General features: G+C 42.6%; 2 long non-coding RNA genes across 2 annotated transcripts in view; one reads left to right on the top strand and one right to left on the bottom strand.

Annotated features, from left to right (window-relative positions):
• LOC127008758 (uncharacterized) overlaps nt 1-9680 on the top strand; it is a 64317-nt gene extending 54637 nt beyond the window's left edge. Inside the window, exons 2-4 of the long non-coding RNA XR_007761295.1 lie at nt 402-644; nt 3130-3262; nt 9546-9680. This is a non-coding gene — a long non-coding RNA (uncharacterized LOC127008758). The remainder of the gene's footprint in view (nt 1-401; nt 645-3129; nt 3263-9545) is intronic.
• On the bottom strand, nt 9069-16183 carry LOC127008759 (uncharacterized). Its single transcript, XR_007761296.1, has 5 exons — nt 16002-16183; nt 13056-13235; nt 11561-11746; nt 10169-10267; nt 9069-9675 (listed from the first exon to the last, which is right to left on the bottom strand). It is a non-coding gene; the product is annotated as an uncharacterized LOC127008759 (long non-coding RNA).
• Nucleotides 16184-16384: the final 201 nt, after the last annotated feature.

The raw sequence follows: 16384 nt of genomic DNA on the forward strand, positions 1-16384 counted from the left end.
ATATAGTTTTCAACACACACAAAAGCACAACACATACATTACAGTGCGGGTCGTCCTTCACGTGATAAGTAAATTTCTTCTTAATATTTGAATGACCGATTAACTTCTACCTAAACGAAAGGGCAAAACATGATATTCGTTAAGCCTTTAATATCAAAACGAAAACAGGATGATTAACAAGTAAATCTCTCGTAATTAACTTGAAAGAACCACTCGTACACACACACACACACACACACACACACACACACACACACACACACACACACACACACACACACACACACACAGCCTCATCTCGTATATCAAAGCGCATCTATCAACGTTCAAATGGAAGGTAATTGAGACGAGCGAGTGCTTAGATTCAACTGTATTATCTATTTTTATTGTTATTATTTCAGTTCGATGATGGAAGAGCATTGAAACAGAGGATTGTAGCTTTTAAAGGGCCAACGACCTAACCGGAGGGAGTTCGATGCCACGTCAGGGAGGATTCAAGAGGAGGAGTGGAGCTTCGAGAGACAACCAACGCCCCAGCCTGAGGAATCGGATCTCAATGCCACCTGATCGCTTGACTCTTCACCGTGGCAGCGCGTGTGAGAGGAAGGGACTGGATTATATTGCTGGCGTTGGCGGAGGTGAAGGTAAGGGGTATATGGAGCAATGTTAAGGGAGTTCTTGTTGGTTTTATTTAGGTTTTTGTTTGTGTTGTCGTTATGGAATAGGCTTGACGTTCGTAGATTGGGTTCCCACTCCTTATCAAGCCGCTCATCGTCTTTCAACTCCGCCGTTTCCGCGTTTTAACATATTTTTCAAGCATTTCTTCGTCTTCCAAGTATTTTTCAAGCATATTTTCGTCATTTCAAGCAGTTTCCCATTGGTTAACTATAGCAAGCACTTCCTCGAACTACATAACAAGCACTTCCTCGTTCCTGTGCCTTCATTTTTTTCTTTCCTTGGCATTCCTTCCTTTTCTTTCCTTTCATTAATTCTCCTTTCCATTCTCTCTTTATTATCCTTGTTATCCATACTAGACACATACTACACAGATTAACCATACCGTATCCCTGTTCTCGTGTCTTCATAACTAGATACAGATTAACCATACCGTGTCCTCGTTCTCTCGTGTACCTTCCCTCCTTCAGCGAACACGGCGGCAAGGTATCACACAAGCCCGCTGCGTCAAGGCGGAAGCAACAGCCTCTCCCCGAGTCACCCGCTGCTCAGGGAACGCGTAATTAAAGTCGCTCAAAGCGGGAGAACGCTGTTGTTGATGCCCCGGCGTGGTGCTAACATATTCACGCGTTGCTCTCGGCTGATAAGGAAGGCGAAGCGCTAACAAGCAAGGTAGTAGTGGTTGTGTTGGCTATGACGCGGCGTGTTATTCCGCGCCAGGGCTCATGTATCGCCGCCCAGACGTGTATTAGGAACGTTGAGAGGCTTGAGGCAGACGTGAGGGACGGGATGGTCGTGTTGTGCCGTCGTGGTGGATAGCGAGAAGGTCAGAAGGGATTTTAGTGAGGTTTGATGAGCAATAGATAGAGAACGAGAAGGAAAATGAGTCCGTATGTGAGTTAGACGAGAGAACAAAAGTGAAATGTGTGTTCCGCTGTATGGTAGTAGTCAGAGGTGGTTAGTTAGCTCAGAAGGGATGTTAGTGAGGTTTAATGAGCGATAGACTGAGAACTAGGAGGGATGCGAGTCTTTATGTACGTAAGAGTGGAGAACAATGTGTGAAAGGTGTGTTCCGTGGTATAGCAGTGTTTCGAGCAGTGTTTAGTCGTAAGAGCAGAGGTCTGACGTGGTATAGCAGTGTTTCGAGCAGTGTTTAGTCGTAAGAGCAGAGGTCTGACGTGGTATAGCAGTGTTCCGAGCAGTGTTTAGTCGTAAGAGCAGAGGTTTGACGTGGTATAGCAGTGTTCCGAGCAGTGTTTAGTCGTAAGAGCAGAGGTTTGACGTGGTACAGCAGTGTTCCGAGCAGTGTTTAGTCGTAAGAGCAGAGGTTTGACGTGGTACAGCAGTGTTCCGAGCAGTGTTTAGTCGTAAGAGCAGAGGTTTGACGTGGTATAGCAGTGTTCCGAGCAGTGTTTAGTCGTAAGAGCAGAGGTTTGACGTGGTATAGCAGTGTTCCGAGCAGTGTTTAGTCGTAAGAGCAGAGGTCTGACGTGGTATAGCCGTGTTCCGAGCAGTGTTTAGTCGTAAGAGCAGAGGTTTGACGTGGTATAGCAGTGTTCCGAGCAGTGTTTAGTCGTAAGAGCAGAGGTTTGACGTGGTATAGCAGTGTTCCGAGCAGTGTTTAGTCGTAAGAGCAGAGGTTTGACGTCTATTGGAAGTTAATGTGCGATGCGTGGATAAGGATGAGGAAGTAGAATTCGTAGGAGAACTGAAAACAAGGTGTGTGTTTCGCGGTATAGTCTTTCGGGCGGTGGTTGCAGTTAGTATTAAAAGTTAGTAGGAGAAAGTAGATTTCCTTCCAGCCCTATAATTATGGCATGTTCCTTTTTTCTCCTTTGTTGTTTATTTGCAACAATAAACTAACAATCAATCACTATACGCATTCACCAACGACAATTTCAAACGTATTGCAGTTAGCTTTATACCTTCAATCATCTGCTTACGTTCGAATAGCCAATAAGATCCAAGCTAGTTACAGATACGACGCCGAGAGACCATTTTCCCTTCCAATCATGCCCTCCCGTGCGCCGCCAGGTTAATGCGAAATCGGCTCCGGCGGGCGAGGGATCACGCGTCAATCTCACGCGCGTGGCATCACTATTGCACGACCCAGCGTAGATTCCCTCGTGAATGGAGTGTGCTGAGACTTGAGGGGAGAAGGAAGGGTGTCTGATTCTCTGTAGCAATGACAGGACTGCGAGGAAAATAACCCGACTCCCATAAAGAGTGCTTATAATGAAACTGGACATGTGTTTTCCGTAGATTTTGTCAAGACTATTCACGTATTCATATTTATCACTTCTATTTCCAGTTTGTTCGGGGGAAAACGTTGGTTAAAAACTGTAAAAAGGCCTCAAAATAGCGAAAACTGGGTCCTAACTTCACCCCTGAACACGCAATGACTGCCTAACCACAACTATATCCACGTATTAATGTTTATCCCTTCTATTTCAGCGTGTCGGGAGGCCAAACGCGGCAGCCACCGTGAATATGCAAATCGGCGGCGACACGAAGGACGGACGGTCGGAGGGCTGAGGCTGTTGCTAACGTTTTAATGCCGAGGCGGGGAGGGCTGAGGCGAGCCTGGGTAAGACTTGTTGGTGGGGCTGGACGAGTCATGATTATGTTTCCCTGTTTCACTTGTTTCATTGTTCTCTAAGTCTTTTTTTCCAGTTTCGTTTCGTTGAGTTTCCCCTCAATTGTTCATCTCGTAACACACAAGATCTGTCATATTCAGTGTTTCCATCGTTTCATTGTTCTCTAAGTCTTTTTCCCGTTTCGTTTCGTTGAGTTTCCCCTCAATTGTTCATCTCGTAACACATAAGATCTGTCATATTCAGTGTTTCCATCGTTTCATTGTTCTCTAAGTCTTTTTTCCAGTTTCGTTTCGTTGAGTTTCCCCTCAATTGTTCATCTCGTAACACATAAGATCTGTCATAATCAGTGTTTCCATCGTTTCATTGTTCTCTAAGCCTTTTTCCTGTTTCGTTTGATCCAGTTTCCCCTCAATTGTTCATCTCGTAATACATAAGATCTGTCATATTCAGTGTTTCCATTGTTTCATTGTTCTCTAAGTCTTTTTTCCCGTTTCGTTTGGCTCAGATTCCCCTCAATTGTTCATCTCGTAACACAAGATCTGTCATAATCAGTGTTTCCATTGTTTCATTGTTCTCTAAGTCTTTTTTTCCAGTTTCGTTTCGTTGTTTCCCCGTCCGTTGCTTCATTTCCATTCCCCTTCCGACGATTTTTTTAATGCTTCACTTTGCAATTCGCTAATAAATCCAATTATGTCGGGCAATTTCTATTTTATCCCACTCCAAAACTGCATTGGGCGGATTATGAAGTTTTAGGAGCGGGCCTTGCTATGTTTTTTTGTGTGTCGTATAACGTAAACTCGTATAGCGAATGTTTTTTTTAGTGGGTGGGTGTCAGTAATTGTGTAACAGTCCTATTGCGCATTTATTAGTTGTACAGTTTGAAGTTTTTTTTCTCTTATGAAGCAAAGTATTTTTTTAGGTCGTTTTTCGTAGTCTAACAAACTTTTATCAATATTATTTTTTTAGTCTATCCTTATTTAAAACTTCTATCGCATATTCATTATTTGTTGTATTTCTTGAATATTTTTTTCTTTCCTGTTATTAGCAAAGTATTTTTCTTAAGGTCGTTTTTCGTAGTCTAACACAATTTTTTGCAGTATTTTTTTTAGTCTTTCCTTATTTAAAACTTCTATCGCATATTCATTACATGTTGTATTTCTAGAATATTTTTTTCTTTCCTTTTATTAGCAAAGTATTTTTCTTAAGGTCGTTTTTCGTAGTCTAACACAATTTTTTGCAGTATTTTTTTTAGTCTATCCTTATTTAAAACTTCTATCGCATATTCATTACTTGTTGTAGTTCTATAGTATTTTTATTTTTTTTTATTTAGGGAAGTTTCTTTTATAAGGTCGTTTTTCGTAGTCTAAGTCAACCTATCATAAATTTATTTCGTCAATCATTGTGTAAAACTCCCAATCTCGTATTTATAAGTTTTCTCACCTTTTCTATATATAATTCTCTTTATTCACTATTATTTTTCATTAGAGGAAAATCAAGGTACTTTTTCGTAGTCTAACTTAACCGTAAACTAAGATATTCCTCTCATCCATTGCATATTTACTCGTTCTCGCGCCTTTCAATATATATTTTCATCCTCATTTTCAGCTTTTCATTAGTAAGAGAAAGTGAAGGTTAAAAGTTGGAGGGCTGTCACGGACGGGTCGAAGCCTTAATTTCCTGTTATATCTTTTTCTGTCGATCCGCATTGAACAGAAAGGTGAAGAAGGGAAGGGAAAGGAAGGGAGGAGGAGGAGGCTGCGAGAGAGAGACAATAGGAGGAGGGGGAGGAGGGGAAGGAAGGAGGAGGAGGCTGCGAGAGAAAGAAAGGGAGGGAGTGAAAGGGAAAGGAAGGAAGGTTGAGAGAAAGGGAGGAGGGGGAGGAAGGGAAAGGAAGGAAGGAAGGAGGAAGAGTTGGAGGAGAGAGAGAAAGGGAGGAGGAGGAGGGGGAGAGAAAGGGAGAGAGAGGAAGAGGAGGAGAAGGAAGAGGAGGGGAAGTAGATGCATATGTTTTTGAGTTCCATTAATTAACCGCGCGTTCTCTAAAGATTCTGCTCCCAAATCTAATTCTTGTTCTCCGTTCTTTCTTCTTCCTCTTCCTTTTCTTCCTTTATCATCGCTGCCTCTATATCTGTTCGTTTATCGGTTATCTATTTCTGCTTTTTTTTCTTTCTTCTTTTGTTACGTTTCAAGTTGTTCGTTTTTTCTTTCATTTCTCAAGTTTCGCTTTCTTCTTTTTCTTCCTCTTCCTCCTTTTCCTGTTTCATCTCCTCGTCCCATCTTCATTTCTCTTCGCTTTTTCTATTGTTATTTATACTTACTTTCTTCTCCCTTCCCTTCCTTCTACTCCTTCTTCATCTTCTTAGTTGCATCTTCATCTCTCTTCGTTTTTCTTATCTCAATATCTCCCTCTTTTCTGGTTATCTCCTTCCTTCTCTCTCCAGCATCTCTCCATCCCTCCCTTCCTTCTCTCTCCAGCATCCCTCCCTTCCTTCTCTCTCCAGCATCCTCCTTCATCTCTCTCCAGCATCCTCTCCTTCTCTCTCTCCAGCATCCCTCCTTCCTCCCTCCCTTCCTCTCTCTCCAGCATCTCCTCCCTTCCTTCTCTCTCTCCAGCATCTCTTCCTTCTCTCCAGCATCCCTCCCTTCCTTCTCTCTCCAGCATCCCTCCCTTCCTTCTCTCTCCAGCATCCCTCCCTTCCTTCTCTCTCCAGCATCCCTCCCTTCCTTCTCTCTCCAGCATCCCTCCCTTCCTTCTCTCTCCAGCATCCCTCCCTTCCTTCTCTCTCCAGCGACTCTCCATCATCCCTCCATTCCTTCCTTCTCTCTCCAGCATCTCTCCATCCCTCCCTTCCTTCTCTCTCCAGCATCTCTCCATCCCTCCCTTCCTTCTCTCTCCAGCATCTCTCCATCCCTCCCTTCCTTCTCTCTCCAGCATCTCCTTCCTTCCTTCTCCCTTCCTTCTCTCTCCAGCATCCCTCCTTCCTTCTCTCTCCAGAATCCGTCCCTTCCTTCTCTCCCTTCCTTCTCTCTCCAGCATCCCTCCCTTCCTTCTCTCTCCAGCATCCCTCCCTTCCTTCTCTCCCTTCCTTCTCTCTCCAGCATCCCTCCCTCCCTTCCTTCCTTTCGTTCCTCTAATCTTTTTTCGCCTCCTCCTCCTCTTCTCGGCATTTGTTCTCCCTCATAACTCAATCATTCCTACACACCAAAAAAAATAGTTATGCTCCCCCAACGTCATCATTCATCATTTCTCTCTCCCTCCTCCTCTCGTCTTTCTCTTCCTTCCTTTCCTTCAGTTCTTCTTTGTCTTATTCTCCCTCTCTCCCTCCTTCTTTCCTTCGTTTTTATTTCCTTTCCCTTCCTTCTGTTCTAATCTACACCCTTTCCAATAACAATCTTCTCCCTCTTTCTCTCCCTTCCCATACCTCTCCCTCTCTCCTCCCTTTCTCTCCCTCCTCTCCTCTGTCCCTTGCATCTTAATCTCCCTTCCTCTCCCTTTCTCTCCCTCCCTTCCCTCCTTGCATGTCAGTCTTCCTTCTCCCTCCCTCCACCTCTCCTTCTCTCCCTTATTTCAATCTCCCTTCCTCACCCCAATATCTGTTCCCCCTTATCCTCCCTTAGCTGAGGTCGAGGGGTGGAAGGGAGGGTCCAAAGTTGCCCCATTATTCAAACAGGCTTCCCCTCTTCTAACTAGGGCCATAAATGCGTGTGTTGTTGTGCAAAAACTGATATCAAACTTTTTTTATTAGTACTCTTTCAACTTTACTCTTACAAATTTTTATCGTCTGGTGTTTTCTGAAGTTCCTCTGATTTTCTTTACTTTTTCATCTTTTCTTTGTGTTCCAGTGATCGGTATGAACTTTTTCTAATTCAGTTTCTCTTTCTTTTTACTCTGATTCTTCTTCTTTTTTCTTGTCTTTGTTTTCCAGTGCTTAACCCGGTAGCTGCAGGGATCGTGTTTCTTACAGCCCCCTCTAAGTGAGAAAAATGAGACGTATATCATCACTCACGCAAACCATTTCGTAATACATATCAACGCATTTGTGGTCAGTTTATGCATCATCTATTTTGAGGGGTTTATATCATGGCAAAAATATGGCCCGTCGCTGGTACACGGTCAAGCCACAAATTTGGCCCGTCGCTGCTACCGGGTTAAACTAATACGTATATCAAACCTTTCCTTGTGTCTTTGAGTCTTCATTCTTTCTCTTCCTTCTCCTGTCTGGCTTTTAGTAGAGAGCAAAGGTCACTGAAGTTGGTGCAGGTTTTCCATACCCATCATTATCTTAAACTTCTTTTTCTCACAACTCCTTGCCCTGTACTTACCTGACCTGATTCATGATGTTTAGCCCCTTTGGAATCCATCTCCTTTTAAATTCATTTTCTCATTGCCTAGTTTTCCTCTGACCCTTGTTGCAGGCCTGTTGAGTTAATTGTTCACCGTCTCCAAATTACAGTAAATGCAGCTGTTTCACATTGCTCCTTCCTCCCATCTCTCTCTTCCCATGACTTACTTTATTTTAAGCTTCTCTTTCTCATGTCATTCCTTCCCTGCACTGTACTTACCTGAGTTGACCTGTCTTCATTGTTCACTATGTCTAAATTCAGGTCGATATAGATTTTCCATGTTCCTTCTCTTCACATGCCCATCACTTGCTTATTTCAAACTCCTCTTTCTCATGTCATTCCTTCCCTGCACTGTACTTCCCTAGCCTGCCCTGCCTCCACCATTGTTCACTATGTCTAAATTACAGTGAATGAATCTTTTCCACCCTTCCTCCTTTCCTCCCATCCTCTCCTTCCATCAAACTTTTTTTCTGATATTCCCTTCACTCCTGTATTCCCTTCACTGCCTCGTACTTCCCTTGCTTTTCCTTCCATTTTCCATATTTCAGACTTTTTTCTGATATTCCCTTCACTCCTGTATTCCCTTCACTGCCTCGTACTTCCCTTGCTTTTCCTTCCATTTTCCATATTTCAAACTTTTTTCTGATATTCCCTTCACTCCTGTATTCCCTTCACTGCCTCATACTTCCCCAGGTTCTCCTTCCATCATTTTCTATATTTTCCTTCTTTTTGTTGTACCTTTTCCCTCAGTACTTCCCTCGCCTCTGCCGTGCCTTCATCATTGTTCGCTTTACAGCCCATAAATTCTCCCTAATTGATTAATGGCCGCTGGCACGCCCTTTGTCAGCACCAGCAGCGGCAGCCTTCCTTCATTTCCACTTCTTTTACGTAGAGTTTGAGGCAACCTTTTTTTCAGGGGGGGAGGGGGTGGGCGAGCGAGGGAGATTTTGGGGTGAGGTACTGTGTTGGTGATTGTAGGTATAGTTAGATTCCCTTGAAGAGTATTAGATTCCTTGTATGTACTATTAGATTCCTTTGTACAGTATTGGATCCCTTGTATAGTATTAGATTCCTTGTATGTACTATTAGATTCCTTTGTACAGTATTGGATCCCTTGTATAGTATTAGATTCCTTGTATAGTGTTAGATTCCTTGTATATTAGATTCCTTGTTGAGCAGGATGGATTGAGTCTAGTTTCCACTCTTCCACTTTATTTATCTGGTTAAGCTTGCAACATAGGGAACTCAGAACAACTATAATCCCACCCTTTGGAATCTAACCCCTTTAAATTCATCCCCACTGGAAGTATTAAGACCCATGAAAAGGAATCTAAGTAAACTAAAAATTGATGTAGACCCAAACGTCGCAACCTCGATGACCAGACAATCATGAGAGTTTAGTGACAGTAAAGTGATCTCTCTCCTAGGTAAAGGACAAGAAGAATCAGACGATGGAGGAGTTTTCTTTATTATTTCCATGACAGTAATACATGTGGGGTAACAACAGTGGTATTGGGAAAATCTTCAGTGGGAATCAGGAGAAATATGTTCTGTGGATATATGAATATTAGGTCTGCGTAGTAATTTTTTTAAGCAAGTGCTGATTTAATATTTGTGGAGCTTGTCAATTTTTATCAAGCTTTGCAAACACTATACGAGCTCATTTCGCTTTCTAGTAATTCTTCAACCTTTGCAAATGTCATACTGGGTTGTAAATTTTTAAGTAAGTGCTGAATTAATATTTGTGGAACTTGTCAATTTCTTTCAAACTTTGCAAATGTTATACTGGGTTGTAAATTTTCAAGCAAGTGCTGATTAATATTTGTGGAACTTGTCAATGTTTATCAGTCTGCAAATACTATATGAGCTCATTTCATTTTCTAGTAATTCTTCAACCTTTGCAAATGTTATACAGAGTTAATTTTTCAGATCCGGGGCCTGCGGACACATGGATACTGAGGAACTGTCTGGGAGAAGGACTTACCTGGGCATAGGACGTTCGCTGACTGGTTGAGAGGCATCCAAACGCTCGGCCACATCCTTTGACACTAGATGATGCCTGCAAAGATAAGTACAGATTTATCAGTGGTTGTACGGGAAGGGAATGAGACAAGGGGAAGAATCTGGGTGAGAGAAGATGAATTAAAGTATGTATTTAAGTGGGAGTAAGATGCATATAGATTTTGTTCGTTTGTATGGAAAGAAAGCAAAATGGGAAAGAATCTTGCGTTCAGTGTCTGCAGGGGAAGGAAGTCTGAAAGAAGAATCTGAGAGTAAGAGATCATGAATTCAAGTATGTATTAAAGTGAGAATAAGATTAGATTAATGTTCAGTGGTTGTATAGAAAGGAAATTATAATGTTTAGTGGTTGTATAGAAAGGAAAGCAAATGAAGGGAAAGCATCTAAATTGAGTAGGAGTTAAGATAAGAGCTGAATGGAAATGGAAAGTAAATTGAGTACTTATAACACAGAAAATAAGTATTGAATTGATACCTTGGCAAATATGCGAGTAAAGATATTGATTTCACAGCATACTGCTAAGGTCACTCACTTTCTCACTTCCAGGTGTTGGCGCTGCTGTGTCTTGAGTGGTGGCAGCCGTGGTGAGGCGGCAGCACTCGACAGTCTTTACACCCAGCCATCCCGACGCCTTCAAGAGATAAAAGTGTTGTCCGTGCATCAGTATTGTTAGACTCTGTGATTGATATGACTGTTGGTTACGAGCCGTCCTTGCACTAAGTTCTGAGAACTCCCCAACTTAAAATTGATTTGAATTTTGATTTTTTTTTTTTAACATCTTGGAATCTGGGGTGCGAGGTATGGGTGGCCAAGGTGACGTGGGCTACAGATGAAGGATGGCCGTGTCTTGCCCTTGCTCAACTCTCCATGGAGCACTCCAGCATGTCCCACCTTCCTTACTCAGCAGTTTGTTGCTGTGCTGCCCCTGGTCAGAATCAAAAGGAATAGGTTAGATAACCCTTTCGGTATCAAAGGTCTCGCCCAGACTTTATCAACACGGTAAAGGTTGTCCTCCTCTGAATCCACTCCTGAATGCTGACCAAGTACGGGCACAGCAACACCCTGGGAGTGGGGTGAGCCTTGCCCAAACAGGAGGGTGTCCTCTTGAAGACTTCAGCTTGTCCACACACTTTTTTTCCATCAAAAGGTGGTATAAACATCTGTGGTTCCATGACTGCATACCCCAATAAATCAATCCTATCTAATTTCAAGTACTTATCCCAAAAGAAATGGTGGCAATATGTGGTAAAGCTATTTATGAATGACACTATTACAAAGTGACCAGTAAAATTTACACAAAAAGCAGAGACTGTATATATTTGTGACTAGAATGAGTGATCTGAAATGCACCAGCCTGAACGTCACTTCCCCCCCAAGCCATGACTCCTCTGCATGTAAGGCACTGATAGGCATGCATGTAGTTTCAGCTTTCAACACACTGAATATCACTGAAGCAGAATCAGCGTCCATATCCAGAGCGCATAATGGCACGGTTAAAGATACTGATCAGTGCCTCACACGTGGACAACTGACATCCCATTCCACTATGAATTCATTCCCAGGTAAAAAAAAAGGGGTTAACAGATGACAAGCACAGACAGGGGGCCCTTAACATAAATGAGGTGCTTAGTAGACAAAGTTGCTAAGCCCTACAGCGGCCACATCCATCATTTCTTTACTCAAAACGGAGATAAAATGAATAACTGCTAGTGATCTCAGTTGCTAGCCAAGACAATCAGCTACATGTCCATGCATAACCCATCAAGACCGCATGCTGGTTGGTTTTAAAGTTACGCCATTTTCTCGGATAGCGTTAATCGACTTTCTGCTTTAAGCGTATCATGTACACGCCACTAAACAATCAATATTTCCACCAGCATGCTCCATTTTTAACAAGGTGAGTCAACAAAAGAGTAAAGCCAACCTGTACTTCTCCTGTTGGGGTCTTCACTACCAGACGTCATCCTTGCAGTGTTCTGGTACCACACACTCAGTGCCTGGAGTTTGCATCACGGTATTACATCAAACACCGTCTTGGTAGATATTCATGAGTGCTGTATGGGCCCAATAGTCTCAGTAATCTTCCTTGCTCCTCCTCGACAAAGGGTACCTGGGAACGAGGCAAGTTTAGATTCATGCAGCAAAGTTACCTTCCACAAACTAACATTAAGAAGTAAACTGCCTATTGTGAGTTAAGATGTGAGTGTATTTTGAGTTCTGAGAGATAAAAATGGTAAGTCTGAAGTAAACTGCCTATTGTGAGTTAAGATGATGTGATGAGTTAAGATGTGAGTGTATTTTGAATTCTGGGAGATAGAAATGGTAAGTCTGAAGTAAACTGTCTATTGTGAGTTAAGATGTGAGTGTATTTTGAATTCTGAGAGATAAAAATGATAAGGCTGAAGTAAACTGTCTATTGTGAGTTAAGATGTGAGTGTATTTTGAATTCTGAGAGATAGAAATGGTAAGTCTGAAATAAACTGCCTATTGTGAGTTAAGATGTGAGTGTATTTTGAATTCTGAGAGATAAAAATGGTAAGTCTGAAGTAAACTGCCTATTGTGAGTTAAGATGTGAGTGTATTTTGAATTCTGGGAGATAGAAATGGTAAGTCTGAAGTAAACTGTCTATTGTGAGTTAAGATGTGTGTATTTTGAATTCTGAGAGATAGAAATGATAAGTCTTGACAACATACACAATCCCATGAGATAAAATTCCTTGAAAACTAGAAGCAACAGGAAAATTAAGACTCATTCCCAAACACTTCAAGCCTCACAGACATACATTTGGCAAGGCTTTCTTAAGAGGACCATCAAACTCCCAATGTTTTTTTTTTTTTTTTTACATCAAAGGACACGGCTCAAGGACAACAAAAAGAGTACAAAAAATAAAAGCCCGCTACCATAACAGATAATGGTAAAGAGTAGCCAAATCATCTCTCCTCTGCACATGCCCAAACCACCTTCATTTGAGTGGTCACAAGCTCCCCACACAAGTACCAATACCACTCAGGCCTTCAAGAGATAGCAAACCTCCTAACTGGACTTCCTTATCTTCCTCCTCCCAACATATTCTGCATCTCTTCTCTGTTAATACCCAAATCACCTCAGTCTTACTTCCCACAAAACCCCCACACAACTACCAACAGGCCTTCAAGAGATATCAAATCTCCTTACTGGACTTTCTTATCTTCCTCCTCCCAATATATTCTGCATCTCTCCTGTTAATACCCAAATCACCTCAGTCTTACTTCCTACAAAACCCTCACACAACTACCAACAGGCCTTCAAGAGACAGCAACCCTCCTTACTGGACTTCCTTATCTTCCTCCTCCCAACATATTCTGCATCTCTCGTCTGGTAATACCCAAATCACCTCAGTCTTGCTTCCAACAAAACCCCCACAGAACTACCAACAAACCTCCTTATTCCCTGTTATCTCTGCTGGTAACTCTCAATACAGCAGCCACAGGACTATTGAAGATGGGTCAGCACTGCAGTATAGGTGAGTAAGGTGGCTGTGGCAGTGTATATCCCCAAAGATCAGCAGTTCCGTCATCTGAGTGGGAGCACCATTGGATATCATCAGTGCCCATGTCGTCTGTGGATGGGAATACAGTGTTGGTACGATATCCCTGCACCTTGCAACAGAGACTGAATATGCCTTCGTCTGTGGGGGGGAATACAGTGTTGGTACGATATCCCTGTACCTTGCAATAGAGACTGAATATGCCTTCGTCTGTGGGTGGGAATACAGTGTTGGTACGATGATATCCCTGCACCTTGCAATAGAGACTGAATATGCCTTCATCTGTGGCCATTTTAAGCCTTCTATAACTTAAGGAAACCAGCGAGTTTTAATAAAAGTGCTAAAAAATAAGTAAGTTCAAAGATTTTCCAGCACCTTGCCATAAAAGCCAAACATGCCTTTCTTTGTGGTCATTTTAAACCTTCTATGACTTGAGGAAACCAGAAGTGAGGGTCTAATGAGGTTTTAAGGTCCATGATACAGAAGAAGGGTCAAACTACCACCAGAAGGGTCATAAAACTACTCCTAGAAATGCCCAAAACTCCTATGAAAGCCTAGTCAATTATGTGTGCTTGAGCAATGAAATTTTTAACCCGTCCGCTGCGATTCATATGGATTTGGCCTGCACTGATAGCTGAGTAACATATAGTCCCAGGTCTTTCTCTGCCCCTGTGGTGGGTAAAGGAGTGTTTCCCATGTGGTGCTGATATGCTGAATATTCCCTCCCAAGGTGCAGGGGTTTACATATTTCTTCATTGAATTGTAGCAGCCACTTTTTGTTCAATTCCTGTAGCTTGATGAGGTCTGATGGTAGGAAATCCACAGTCAAGGGGTTAAGAATATGACCTGGTTACAATACCCCCACAACCTGCAGCCTTAACACAACCCTTCCAGTGACTCACTTGGCACCCACTTGGCTCATGGATATCACTGGTAAGGCTTAGTGTAAATCTCCTCAATATCACACCTGGCGAGGATCAGATCAGGACCTTTATCACCCAGCAACCAATAAAAGTAGTCTCATGATATGTAAAAAGCAAAACATTATTGCACTGGGAGCTGAGAGTTGATCCCTTGAGGAGATAAGAGCTAATGTTATCTGTACCCTTAATTTGAGATAAAGAAACACAGGAATAGAAACTAACACTGATAAGGTTATGACTAGGGCAATACACATACAAAGGCATATGACACACTCACACTCACAAAACCTCAGTGACTCATTCTGGTGTTTAAAAATAATAACTTGAACTATCATGAAATTCCCTCCCTGCCGAGACTGCTTAGGCGACTTTTCTTTCCTAATGTCAATCTAAATTATCTAATGTCTTCTGTTATACTCTGCTCTCCTTACAGTGCTCTCCATTGCTGATATAACCTTCTGTGAGGCTTATGATCAATAATGTATAAGTATAAAAATAAGAATAAAAACATCCAATACCAGACAGCCATTCCTATCCATCTCCTCAAGAGTGGTAAATGAAGGGAATAACCTGCCAGAAAAGGTCATCAATGGTAGCAATGTTAATTCTTCCCAAAACATCTATGACTGCCACATTAGAACCTTGCTGAGGAGAGGCAGTCCATTATAAGTCTAGCAACTGTTTAGAATAATCCCCTAGCAGTCATATATTTATCTAATCTACACCTAAAACCAATTCAAACTGCCAGACTCATCTAGAATTAACACTATTGAAAGAAATTAAGTCAAACCCTGGTGGTGCAGTGGCTAGCATGCCTAACCACAAATCTGCAGGCCTGGGTTCAAATCCCAGTAAATATGGAGAGTCATTACCTGCCTCCAATATTGCCCCCAGCCAGCCGTTCACCTTTCTCTCTGGATGGCGGATAAATGAGTACCTTGGGAAGCCTAAGAGAAGGTAAACTGTGGTAACCCATATGCTGCACTGGCCATGTGTCTGTGTCCCGGGCCAATGTGACGGAGATGAACACTGCGGCCACACACAGCTAGTAATGAAAGGCATGTGTGTTCCCAAATTTACCTGTCCCTAAAACTATTCATGTTAGGGAGGCAGTGGTGTAGTGCAGCTGACTTGCCTGATGGGCGAGCCTCCAATAACTCACTCTGCGAGGGGGGTAACTCTTTGGCCGACTGGTTAAGGAGTGGCTCTCCCGCCTCATTGGTCGCGGGTTCGATCCCCAGCGCCAACAAAACCTTTCTGTCTGGATTAATTTCTCGTGTGTTTCGTTACACGCAGAGGTCGTGAGGGAGTGTAGCAGAGAAAAATTCTGGCGTTTCAGTGGCTGAGTGGTCAGTGTGTGGGGGTGGTATCCTGAAAGAGCCATGTTCAAGTCCTGCCAACCACTACAAGCTAACAGTTTTCAGTCACCGCCGAGTGCCCTAAGACTACCCACATGCTGCCCTGAAGACCACCTGTCAACCCAAACTCTAAATTTTCTATAGAGTTTTAAGGGGAGCTTCAGAGGGCAGAATGAGCAAAGCAAGAATGGCACCACAATAAAACATTCGATATACCCAAATGATACCCCAATGTAAGCAAAATGTCTGCAGGCTTACCACAATGAATGTGACGTATACTGGGGTACATTGGGGTGAAAAGAGCAGAGGGTATCCATGGTGCCCTATAACCTAAGGACACACACACACACATACACACACAAAATAAATAAATAAATAAATAAAATAAAGCCTTGGAATGCAAAAAAAAAAGAGGCAAAAATGGAATGTCCAGCTGAAAAATAAACATATATATAATTATACCAATGGGCACAGGCCTTTACAAGTCTACCCCTTCCTTATGCATGTACAGACACACAGAGAAAGCATAAACACATATAAACAGCATAAACACTCACCCAGACAGCATTACCAGGTCACAAAGAAGGGATTTACGGCGTGGTTTAAATCCCCAGCGGAGCCCAGAGGAAGATGAAGGTAGTGATGACGCAATCGCCCAGCTGTTTCCTCCGTGACGTCATCGATGCTAGATTCTCGTACTGCGCATAGGAATATATTGTTGTTTTGCATTGTCTAGTCTTAAAAAGAATATCTAGGTGAAAGAAGAAGCATAACCACAGCAGCAGATAAATATAAAGCATACGTAAAGGAGCTGTGGAAAATTGAAAAAGAAAGACTGGATTACCGTTGTTGTTGATGAGGTTTGAGGCCGTGCTGCTCCGCCTGGTGCAGCGCTCTACTGAACCAGCCCAGAATAAGCATGACCCCACCCACTCCCGCC

The sequence above is a fragment of the Eriocheir sinensis genome, chromosome 38 (genome assembly GCF_024679095.1).
Source record: "Eriocheir sinensis breed Jianghai 21 chromosome 38, ASM2467909v1, whole genome shotgun sequence".
Classification (NCBI taxonomy): Eukaryota; Metazoa; Arthropoda; class Malacostraca; order Decapoda; family Varunidae; genus Eriocheir; species Eriocheir sinensis.